Here is a 13078-nt window from a genome sequence, read left to right as displayed (position 1 = left end):
AAAACGCAGTTTATAAAGAATCAGTCCAGAACCCCAGATAATCGATTAACAGACAATCTATATCGATTAACGGGACTAAAAATTATAACTGATTCTGTTTTTTTCAGTTTTCAGTTTCAACAACTTAAAAATCAGTTAGGTTAATCGATTAACGTAAAGCCTTAATCGATTAACTGCATTTCAAAAACGTGTTCCAGTAGCAACCACTTTTCACAGCAGTTGGGTTAATCGATTAAAGGTATGGTTAATCGATTAACACTAAATAAAATGTGTATTTTCAAATAGAAAACATCAAATATGTTATGCACTTAGATAATACATGTTTGACACTTAGTTTTATGCCTAGAATGCATATATACATGTATTTATGTAATGCATGAACATATTATCAAATGAACATATCTCATGGATGAAATGATTTAAAAGATAAATGCATGTGAGACATGTATTAGGTGCCCTAAGCCTTCGACTCAACTTAAACTAGAAACTAGTCTAAGCCTAGTACCAAATAAAAGACTCAAGCACGTTGGATTGTTGGTTATCTTCAAGCACTTTTAGGCACACGTTGTCCTCATCTAAAGTGTTCCTCTTGATATGCACACTTTCAGCGTAACTATCAAATGCTGTCAAATTCACTAAGTGTGATCTGTGCCCTAAGCGTGGCTGAATTTTGCCCATAAACTTGGAATTTTCTACTCTTTTGCCTAATTTAAGCCTACAAAGCCACTTGGATAACACTTAGCCAATAAAATGAATATACAATCATGTATAAGCACTTTTCCAATAATTTAAGTTGATTAAGTTGTAAAGTGCCAAAAAATTAAGTGTTAATTATAGAACAATTTGACATTTAACAGTTATTGAATATCAACTGTGTAATACTCTTAGCCTTTGTTTGGTTGGAGTGGAAAGGAGAGGAAAAAGGAAGAATTTAGAAATATGAAAAGAGAGTATTCACTTATTTTGGTCCTTGTTGATTATAACACACACACATTGTGAAAAGAGAAAAGAATGAATTTGAGAATGAATGAATGAGTGAGGTTGTAAATGGCACGCACAACAACAGAAGAAGACTAAATATACCTCTATGTATATTGAACAAACTATAAGAGAAAAATCATTCTCCTACATATAGTGCTTATATCATTCAGCCAACTAACTACATTCTAAAAATGGCATATCTAACTAAACTAACAAAACAATCTGATTAATCCATTATCTCTATTGTTAATCGATTATTCATATTGTTAATCGATTAACGAGTCTAACAGAGAAAATTACAATGTATTCAACATCCTCCCTTAATTCAAACTAGTTAGACTTATTATTCCAATCTTGTGTCTGAGTTCTTCAAACCTTCCCTTCTTCAATGGTTTGGTAAGCACATCTGCCAATTGGTTTTCTGATTTCAAGAATTCCAAATACACTTTGCCTTTGTTGACTTGGTCTCTTATATAGCGGAATCTATTTTTTATGTGTGTGCTTCTTCCATGAGCTACATGCTTCATTTCCAAGTTAATAGTCGATTTGTTGTCCATCATCAACTACAACCCCTTTTGTGTTTTCATTCTAAGTTCTTCCATCAAACCATCCAACCACATAGCTCGGCATGTACTCATGTTGGGTACAATATACTCAGCTTCACAAGAGGATAAGGCAACTAAATCCTGCTTATTGGAGCACTAACTCACAGGAGCATTGCCTAGGTGGAAGAGATAACCAGTTGTGCTCTTCCTATTTGACTTGTCACCACACCAATCTACATCAGAGAAGCCAACCAACTTGTTGTAGCTGCTTCTGTTTAAGCTTGTAGGATACATAATTCCATATCCATGTGACTTTGCTTAGGAGATTCCATAAACCTACTTCGCAATCCAACTCCATATGCAATGCCAGACCTTGAGTTTCACACATACCTCAATGAGCCTATAATTTGCCTAAATAGTATCTTATCCACTTCTTGACATGTTTCTCCTTGGCACAATCCAATTCTAACTTCAATAGGGGTTGCAACTGGATTGCAGTTCATCATTTGGAACCTCTGCAATACATCAGCAGTATACTTGCTTTGATGCAGAAAAATTCCCTGCTTGGTTCTCTTGAATTTTATGCCTAGGAATTAGGACAACTCTCCTAGATTTGTCATCTCGAATTTAGCCTGCATCTCATGCTTGAATTCTTGGATATTCTTGTTATCCACCAGTTATGAGAAGGTCATCAACATAGAGAAGGTCTATTATGTGTTTTCCCTTCACATACACACCATGTTCATTTGTGCACATTTTAAATCTTAGTTGTAGTAGGAATGCATATATTCTCCTATTACAAGCTCTTAGAGCTTGTTTCATCCCATAGAGAGCTTTATGCAACTTGTACACCAAATCTTCTTTTCTTCTTCTTCAAAACCTGGTGGTTGTGTCAGAAACACTTCCTTGTCCAAAGGTTCATTCAATAAAGTAGACTTTACATTCATCTGATGGATTTCCCAACCTTTGTAGCTGGCAAGAACAATCATAAGATATGTAGGATCTCCTACCATCTCTTCTTTGAATTATGACTTTGCCAATTCCCTCAGCTAAAAATGAACTAAGATCAACAAATTTCACTTTACTATTCACTGTTTCATCAAGAGTAGTGAACAAATCTCTCCTAGAAGTCATATGATTTGAACAAACAGTATCTAAGTACCAAAAATTAACACTTTCAACAGTCTCAGCATTCTCTTGAACACTCTTTGTTGTCCATCATCAAACAGTGATCTTCATTAGAATCATATGAACTTTCACCTTGTGCCAACCTAGCTTCTTCTGCCTTTCCTTTTGACCACTTGTTGAACTTGCAATCATATGCAAAGTGGCCAGAGTTTCTGCAGTTGTAACACTACACTTTCTTCTTGTCTGGTTTACTTTTGTTTTCCGAGTTTATGTGTGAACACTTTTGATCATGTTCCTCGTTCATCCTCACGGTATTGTTGCCATATCTTCTGGATGAATACGCTTTCTCATTGGTCCTCCACCTGTTGTTCAACTCCCTTTCTTTATTTCTCTTGTTCCATTGACTAGAGAATTTGGTCTTGAACTTTGCATGTATTGCTTGGTCACCAAGCTTATCAGAATTCCTCTCTTTCAGCCTCAATTCATGGGCTTCAAGAGATCCTTGCAACTCCTCAACTTTGTATTCTTCAATCCTCTTGGATTCTTCTATGGCAACTACTATGTGGTCATACTTAGAAGTTAGTGTTCTAAGTATCTTTTCCACGATAAATTAATCTTTGATCTCCTCTCCACATGACCTCATCTGGTTTGTAAGTGATAGAATCTTGGTCATGTAATCTGAAACTGTCTCACTTTTATCCATTTGGAGAATCTCATATTGCCTTCACAGGGTCTGCAACCTCACCTTCTTGATCTTTGCAGCACCCTTATAGCTCTTCTCTAAGCTTTCCCGATCTTCCTTTGTTGTTTCTGCATTAGTAATGTTCTCAAATTTTGCTCCATCTATACACTCATGAATGAGAAATAGTGCCTTACAATCTTTCTTCTTTGCTTCTTCGTAGATGGATCTTTGAGTTTCAGTGGGCACTCTCCCCTATTTCTTGGTATCCATTCTGAACAATCTCATATACTTCTTGGAATCCAAATCTTGCTTTCATTTGGTTCCTCCACCTATCATAGTTCTTGCCATCAATACCTGGCAGAGTCATAGCAAAACCATTGTTATTTATCATGATGCAAGAACTTCTCCTTTTGTTACTGCTATAGTTTCCTCATTTACTTCTTGCTTTCTTGATCTTAGATCCACACAAAATCCTTCTCCCCTTTTGCTTCACTTCCATAGGCCCTTCGCTTTGGTTCTTAATTCACACAGAATCCTACACAAAGCTCTTGATACCACTATTGATTACAACACACAGAGTGTGCAAAGAGAAAAGAATGAATTTGAGAAAGAACGAGTGAGTGAGGTTGCAAGTCGCATGCACAACAACAGAGAAGAAGAATGAATATACCTATGGCTATATTGAATGAATTATAAGAGAAAAAATTGATTCTCCTACATAGAGTTATTATATACTATTTATATCTTTGAACGAACTAATTACATTCTAAAAATGGCATACTTAACTAAACTAAAAAAACAGTCTGGTTAATCAATTATCCTTATCGTTAATCGATTATTCATATTATTAATCGATTAACGAGTCTAGGAGGGAGAATTTATTCAACAATCCTAACATAAAATGGGACACATGAAAAAAAGTATATGGAACCACCATGTTTTGTTATACCCTGGCTAATCTCATTAAAAAATTAAAAGACATATTGACACCCTTCTATTCTTTCATTTCAGCTTTTTTTCATTTTCAATCATATCAAAAAACTATAAAATCATCTTCTTTTCTATTATCTTTCTTTCCTTCATTTAGCTTTCCTTCTGTTTTCCTCCAGAAAATCAACAGAGCATCAATTAAAAAGAAGTTTGCAATTATTCACATCCTATACAGGTAGATTAATTGTAGCTGCTACTTACAACCAAATTCAGATCTAATCTGCACCAATTTTCCAAAATGGTGGATTTTGAAAAATGTTTAAGTTATGGGGTTTGAATTGCTCCGAATCATTTCAGATCAAATTTAAATGGGTTTTTATCAATATCATACGGGCCATAGGGGTTTCTTGTTGCCCGTCCCTTGAAATGTGATTCAATGGAGTAATCGAATTAATTGTTGGTACGATTTATTGGTGGAATAATTCTATATGGTCCAAGTTTAAACGTTAAAGTTTGGCTTCAAATGTTTTTCCCTCTTTCTCAAGTAAGGAATTCATTATTTAAAATGGGATAAATTTATCATTTTCTTGGTTAAAGATCAAAGGAGCCAACACTTAATTATTTTGTGATATGTAAACCATGATGGTTAAAATATTTAGATATCAACATTAGTTATAAAAAAAAGAACAAGGGTAAAAAGAAAAATTTATTACACTAAATTATTCTGCATAAGTTATTTAAGTACAAAGAAGCAAAGAAAGTGAAGGCACATTGAAGAGCAACACAGACTAGTCAAAAACTCAAAATATGTAGTTATTGGTTCAATTGCAGCTGTTGTTGTGCAGGATTAGTTCACTTAGAGTTTGTTTGAGAGTTGGACTTTGGAGGAGAAGAAAGACTTATGAGTCATCCCACAAGTGTATTTTATGGCTCTCAAGCATTTCTTTTCCCTTCCTTCCTCTCCAAAATCTAACTCCCAAACTAACCCTTAGAAATATTGATACTGATTTAATTCAGATATTTGTCAATAGTTTTTAATCATTGAGTTATAATTAGTAGATAGTTAAGTAGTTACTTACTGAAGAAGTTTCCCTCCAAAAGTGAGTTTCCATTTGTATATAAGCCAAGTTTGGCTTCTTCATTGAATACGAAATTCCATTCATTCAACTATACATTTATAATATGGTATTAGATCTTTCAAATTGAAAGTTCTACTACTAGATGCACCTAAAAATCCCAAACTATCTTCTTAATCATCTTTTCCATTTCTTCTTTTGTTTTGTGCTATTGTAATGACTAAACCATCAAGTTTTGAATTAGATTGTGATTCACTTTTCTCATTTTACAAAAATGATGTGGAGAGTCTTTTCTATTCACATCTTGGAGAAAATCCATATATATTTCTTGTATCACTATCCTTAGATGGTTCAAATTACCATTCATGGAATAGAATCACAAAGAGATCATTATTGTCAAAGAATAAGTATAAATTTATGGATAGATAAATTTCTATTCTAGCACCTAATGATCCAAAGTTTGATATTTAGGAATGATGCAATACAATGGTTATGTCGTATATAAGAATGTGTTTGTCTTCTCACATTGCACAATGTAATTTACATTGAAAATGCAAAAGAATTGTGGTTGGGTTTGAATGAGAGGTTTTCAAAGAGAGATTACTTCCGAATCTTGAATTTCCTTCAAGAATTGCATTAAATCAAACAAGGTGATAGGAATATGTGTAGTTAATTTAATGATTTAAGGATTTTGTGGAAGGAAATGGAATCATTGAGACCTATGCCATCTTGTATGTTTGAAATTAAGTGCAAATGTGATATGATTAAGACAGTGAAGAACTATAGAGACATTGGATATTTCATTTGTTTTCTAAAAGGATTAAATGAAGAATTTATTTCCACTAGAGCATGTATTCTGTTAATGGAGTCATCACCTATTATAAACAAAGTCCCCTTATTGTTGCTTCAGTAAGAGAGACAATTGATCGGTATAAATATACTTAGTCCTAAAGTAGTAATTAATGATGTCGAAACAAGCTCCTCTACCAATTCAAAATATATTATGTCAAGAGGAAACCATATACAAGGATGGAGTTATGGAAAAGGAAGATCTAATGGAAGAGGAAGATCTAACGGAAGAGGATATGGTTATGGAGGTAGAAACCTCTCAACAAAAGTGTGAATGTTTTGTGGCAAAGAAAGATACATTGTAGATATATGTTATTTTAAACATGGATTCCCACAACACTTCCAACGCAATAGAGCAGAAAGGGCATCAGTGTAGTTAATAGTGCAATCACAAATGATTCTAAAAACATTAGGAATATGCGGAATGAATGACATCTAGTTCTCCCAAACTCCATGTCTTTAACTTTAGCTCAAAACAATGCGCTCAACTTTCATCCTTACTCAAAACTTTCACCACTAATATACCTAGTAACAATGTGATGTAAACTTTAGTTTAGTTTATTTTATTTGCTTAAGTTTTAATACATGATAATTATTTCTCATGGGTAATCTTAGGATTTATTTCACTTTAGTATTTTAATTATTTGGTTCAAATAAAGTCAAGTGGATTGGGGTTGGGAAATTATTTATTTATTTCCTTGTACCATGGTCTAATGGTGGCCAAGTAGTTAAATCTAGGCATGACACGACTAAAACATTGGGATTCAAGTTGGCATGGTCCATTGACATGGCTAAGTCTAGCTCACTCAAGTTGGCATGACTAGAGATCATTTGAATTCAAGTTGGCATGATCAAATCCTAGAAGTTGGCACGGATAAGGGAGATCAAATCTCAAGTTAGCATGAAGGGCATGAATCAAAGAAAAAGATAGGACGGAGATATGGTTTGATTATGAGTGTGGATGTGAAGATAAAGTGCTCACAATTAAAATTAAACTAAGTTGGCATGAAAAGATATGATGATCAAATTGGCAAGTCACAAATCAAGGGAAGTTGTCAAGGAGATATCAAAAAATCTAAAGTGGTTGCACTTCAAATTTGACCACCTTAATTCAAGGAATTCAAATCCAAAAGGGTGAATCAATTTCACTCAAATATTTCGGCCATGACAACCAACAAGGATTCGGACAACCAACAAGGATTCCGCCAACCAACTCATTTCCAAGTCAAAATTCACAAGACCAAGTCATGAAGATTTTACCATATTTTTTAGATAGGATTTTAAATTTCAAATTTGAATGCATTTGTTACTCATCTTTTTCGTGGGAGTCTAAGAGCTTGCCCTATATGTATTTAATTTATATTATTGAATAAACAAGTTGAATTTGATTATTAATTTTGATTAATTTCCTTGAGTTGAGTTGAAGCTCTTATCTTGAACTTATTAAGAATATTTTTTCTTGTGGCATTCTAAGACTCATCATTCTTTCAATGTGATGTCTAAATTCTTATCAAAGATCCTTCATTATGGTGAATATCCTAGGGTTATCATGCAACTTAGCTTGTGGGGCCTTCCACCCTTCATACCTTAACCATTTTCCTTAGAACCACCCAAATCATGGCCAAACACAAACCTAACCCTAATTGTGAGCCAAAACACATACCCCCTACCCAAAAACAAGGATTTGACATATAATTTATAATTCTGCGAGTCAGATCAGGTTCAAGCAAGAATGACCGCTCAAGAAAGTCAAACCATCCTAGAGGTTTCGCATCAAGTGCTATCAGAGCCACTTCTTGCTTGATCATTCAGACAATGTCAAATCCAGAGGCAAATAGTCCACCATTGACCCCAAGGATGACATCTCTTTTATGTCATGATGAACACCCAGTTTCAGGCCCTACGGTAGATAGAACAAATGAGGGTTGATATGGAAAGGAGACTAGATGGTGACTCTAGTGACCATGAACATAGAAGAAGAATGAGACATAGGAGAGGTAGGCATGATGATGAAGGAGATCCAAGGGATGTGGATCTTGATAGAGGTCGTGATCACAGACATCCAGAAGGAATTAAGGTGAAAGTTCCATCCTTTATGTGATTGAACAACCCGAAGGCGTATCTAGAATGAGAACTAAAGATAGAACAAATATTTGATTGCCATAATTATTCTAAGGAGAAAAGGGTAAAGGTGGCAACTTTGGAGTTCCAAGAATATGCCATGGTGTGGTGGAATCAGTACTAGAAAGATCGAAGGAGATGTGGACAACAATTCATAAGTACTTGGGCCGAAATGAAAGCAGCAATGAGAAGGAGATTTGTGCTAAGTTTCTATCAGAGGGACCTCCACAACAAAATCCAAAAGTTAACCCAAGGAGCCATGATCGTGGATGACTACTACAAAGAGATGGATTTGGCCTTGCTAAGGTCAAATCTCCATGAGGGTCGTGAGGACATATGGCTATGTTCCTGCATGGACTCAATCTTGACATCCAAGATGTGGTGGAGTTGCAACCATATGTTGAACTGGAAGATCTGGTACAGAAAGTAGCAAATGTGGGGCAGCAATCGGAGGGAGGACCCAAAGAAGAAGGGTAAATCAACCAAGGATAGTGAAAATGGCACTAAGGAGGTCGTGGGTTCAGCCAAGGATCAAGGGATACCAACCATGGAGTCCAATAAACGAATTTGTGATGTGAAGTGCTTCTAATGCCTAGGTCATGGGCATATTTCATCATAATGCCCTACAAAGAGGACCATGGTATTGAAAAGTGGAGGAGTAGAGTCCTAATCTGAAACTTCAAGTAGAGGAGAGAGTAATGAAGAAGTGTTCTTGCCAGATTGTGACATACTCATGATGATGAGGCTCTTGGCCAGCCAAGTCAAGGAGCATGAGACAACCCAAAGAAAGAACATTTTTCACTCTAGATGCTTAGTAGAAGGCCATGTGTGCACCCTAATTGTGGATGGAGGGAGTTTTGCCAATATTGTACGCACAAGGTTGGTGTCAAAACTCAACCTTGAAACTAGGGCATATCCAACCCATTATCATCTCCAATGGTTGAATGATGTTTGACAAATGGTGGTGGACAAGAAAGTTGAGGTCCATTTCTCTATTGGGAGGTATGAGGACAAGGTGCTATATGATGTATTCACCATGGAAGCTGGCTACATATGGCTTTGTAGGTCGTGGCAATATGATAGGAGGACCACTCATGATGGATTCTCCAAGAAAATCACCTTCATACACTAAGGTCGTAAGGTGGTGCTAAACCCATTGTCTCCAAAACAAGTCAATGAGGACCAGAAAAGGCTAAAGGAGAAAATGGACAAAGAAAAAAAGGAAGGTGTGGCCAAATGCAATGGTGAAAGGAAGACGAAGGAAATAGTTGTCGAGCTGAAAAGTGGGGATTCAACATCCCCCAAGGTCAAAAATATTTTTTCTCCCCCAAACCAATCTTTGAAAGATCGTGGTGCGGTCAGGAAGGTTTGTAATTGTGGATCGAATTCGAGGTCGAATTCAGTCTAAGAAGGAGAGGATGATGTAAATCAGCCAGGGGCACCCTCTGATTCTTGGGTCATTCAAGACCTAGAGGGCTCTAGGATCAAGACAAGGTCAAAATCCTCCAAGGACAAGCTCACACAGGACACCATTCATCATGGTGAACCACCTGAATACCATGATTAGGAAGGACATTTATGTCCTTAAACTTTAGTTTAGTTTATTTGCTTAAGTTTTAATAAATGAGAATTATTTCTCATGGGTAATATTAGGATTTATTTCATTTTATTATTTTAATTATTTGGTTCAAATAAAGTCATGTGGAATGGGGTTGGGAAATTAATTATTTATTTCCTTGGGATTCAAGTTAAACCTAGGCATGGCACGACTGGAACATTGGGATTCAAGTTGGTATGGTTAATTGACACAGCCAAGGCAAGTTCACTCAAGGAACAACTAGATCATTTGAATTCAAGTTAGAATGAAAGGCGTGAATTAAGGAAAGAGATAGGATGGAGATATGGTTCGTTAATGAGTGTGGATGTGAAAATAAGGTGCTCACAATTAAAATTAAACTAAGTTCACATGAAAAGATATACTGATCAAAATGACCACAAATTAAGGGAAGTTATCCTAGAGATATGAAACAAAACCAAAGTGGTTTTACTTCAAATTTGACCATCTTAATTCATATCCAAAAGGATGAATCAATTTCACTCAAATATTTCAGCCAAACAGCCCACAAGGATTCATCCAACCAACTCATTTCCAAGTCAAAATTCACAAGACCAAGTCATGAAGATTTTACCATATTTTTTAGATAGGATTTTAAATTTCAAATTTGAATGCATTTGTTACTCATCTTATTCGTGGGAGCCTAAGAGCTTGCCCTATATGTGTTTCATTTCCATTATTCAATAAACAAGTTGAATTTGATTATTTATTTGGATTAATTTCCTTTAGTTGAGCTGAAGCTTCTATCTTAAACTTATCAACAACATTTTGTTCTTGTGATGTTCTATGACTCATCATCCTCTCAGTGTAGTGTCTAAATTCTTACCAAGGATCTTTCCTTATGGTGAATATCCTAGGCTTATCAAGCAACTTTGCTTATGGTACCTTTCACCCTTCATACCTTAACCATTTCCCTTAGAACCACCCAAACTATTTCTAAACACAAACCTAAACCCTAACCATGATCCAAAACACATACCCCTACCCAAAAACAAGGATTTGACATATAATTTATAATTCTGCAAGTCAGATTAGGTTCAAGCAAGAATGGTCGCTCGGGAAAGCCAAAACATCCTGGAGGTTTCGCATGACAATGTCAATTAACTCATTCTGATGTCTTTTGATGAATCACAAGTTCTTCACTCTCATAATAAATGCATAGATAAATCTCACACTAGAATCTTGATTCTGGTGCCACTTATCATATTAGTTATGATTTCTCCAAAAAAAAAATCTTATTAATGTACTAAACCTATTTGTGTCAAGCTTCCCAATGGTTCCACCATAATGGCTAAACACTTAGGCACAATCATGTTCACCAAGTTGTTTGTTTTGTATGATGTATTAAATTCAATCTTATATCAATTTGCAAGTTAGCAAGTCAGTACATTATAAACTGACTTTTGATGACTTAAAATATATAATCCAGGATATGATTATATTGAGGATAATTGGACTTGTTGGAGTAAGGAATAACTTATCTGTAATAAAAGAGGCTTCTATGTCATTCAATCCCAAATCCTCTAAGCAACACAATATAAACCTTGTTTCAGAACTTGTAACTAGTGTGCCTTCTATTGATCTATGACACTTTAGACTAAGACATCCCTCTTTTCCTATTTTGCATACTCCTTGTAAGCATTTAGCTTATGTGAAATTTGACACCACAAGAATCTACGGTCACTGTTATCTGGCTAAGAAGGCAAAGTTTCCATTCATTAGTCATAACAAAAACATTCAAATGTCTTTGATATGGTTCATGTGGATATATAAGTCCTCTTTCTACTTGTTCTATTCATGATGGCAAGTATTTTTTAATCATTGTGGATGATTATAGGAGAACTGCATGGATCATCCTTATGAGAAAAAAATCTAAAGCTAGACTGTTCCTAATAAAAAACTTGTTCAGTTGATTCAAACTCAGTACAACAAAGTCATTAAAATCATTAGGACAAATAATTGTTTTGAATTTGTTGATCATATCTTTTTTAACAACTTGGGCATGATACATCAAACTTTTTCTATAGAAACTCCAGAACAAAGTTCAGTTATTAAAAGAAAGCATATGCACCTTCTTAATGTTATAAGAGCCTTACTTTTCCATTCTAAACTACCAAATTGTTACCCGTCCTATGCAATACAGCATGCTACCTATCTTACCAATTGTTTATGAAGTCCTACTTTGCGGGAAAAAAATCCCATTATGAGTTATTCACAACACTTTACCAAATTTACTTTAGCTCAGGGTGTTTGATTGTCAATGCTATGCATCTTCTCTTATCCATCACACTTCCTAGATAAGGTGTGTTTTATGAGTAGTAGTTTTTCATCTTATGAGTAGTATTGCTATATATAGCGTTTTATATCGTAAGCTGCTAAATTGACTAAGATGTTAGCTTTTAGTATCATTAAGGTTTTATTGTTGTGAAAGAATCATAGCTAAATGAATAAGTATTGTTGAATCATGTGTGTATGGATAGTAAGTAGTAAAGTTCAATCTGAGTATCTTTAAATCAAGTTTTAGTTAATAGTATAATCGAATAAACCAACGAACCCAACTTGGAATAAACTTAGAATAATAATTATTAGTTAAAAGGCTAGTATCGATCAAGTCTCTGTGGATTCAACAATATTTTATACTTATTCGAGACAATCAGATTTTGTAATTGATCAATTTGTCAGTTAGTAACAACTTAAGGTGTGATTCTGCTATCTTTTCTACTATATGAACTACTCCAACTTTCTTCCACATGCTTTCATTTATAACCTTATCTCATCTAGTGCGTCCACTCATCTAGGACAACATTTTTATCTCTCATACATAGTGTTTATTTTCTTGTTGACATTTTACGACCTAACATTCACTCGTGTTGTTTAATTTACTTTTCCATCAATTTCAATATCATCTTGTATAATTGACCCAATATACTCAAATCTAGTGACTTAAGGTATGATATGATGTGAAAAAATTACCTCTATAACATAGTTTGTTATCCTGTAGCTAAACTTACACTTCATATAATTTATCTTACTCAGACTTATACACACAATAATATATGCGTGCATAGCATTTAATTGATAAAAATAATGTTCAAAATCATTTAATTGAAATATCTAGAAATGCAATAAGTGATATATATATATATATATA

At 34.7% G+C, this 13078-nt stretch overlaps 1 long non-coding RNA gene across 1 annotated transcript in view; it reads right to left on the bottom strand.

The window, feature by feature from the left end:
• Positions 1-13078, bottom strand: part of LOC109354196 — an 18494-nt gene that overhangs the window by 2049 nt on the left and 3367 nt on the right. The window contains exon 2 of the long non-coding RNA XR_002108524.1: positions 883-889. This is a non-coding gene — a long non-coding RNA (uncharacterized LOC109354196). The remainder of the gene's footprint in view (positions 1-882; positions 890-13078) is intronic.

Source organism: Lupinus angustifolius, chromosome LG08 (assembly GCF_001865875.1).
Source record: "Lupinus angustifolius cultivar Tanjil chromosome LG08, LupAngTanjil_v1.0, whole genome shotgun sequence".
In the NCBI taxonomy this organism is placed as follows: domain Eukaryota; kingdom Viridiplantae; phylum Streptophyta; class Magnoliopsida; order Fabales; family Fabaceae; genus Lupinus; species Lupinus angustifolius.
This window is presented reverse-complemented; position numbering and strand designations above follow the sequence as displayed.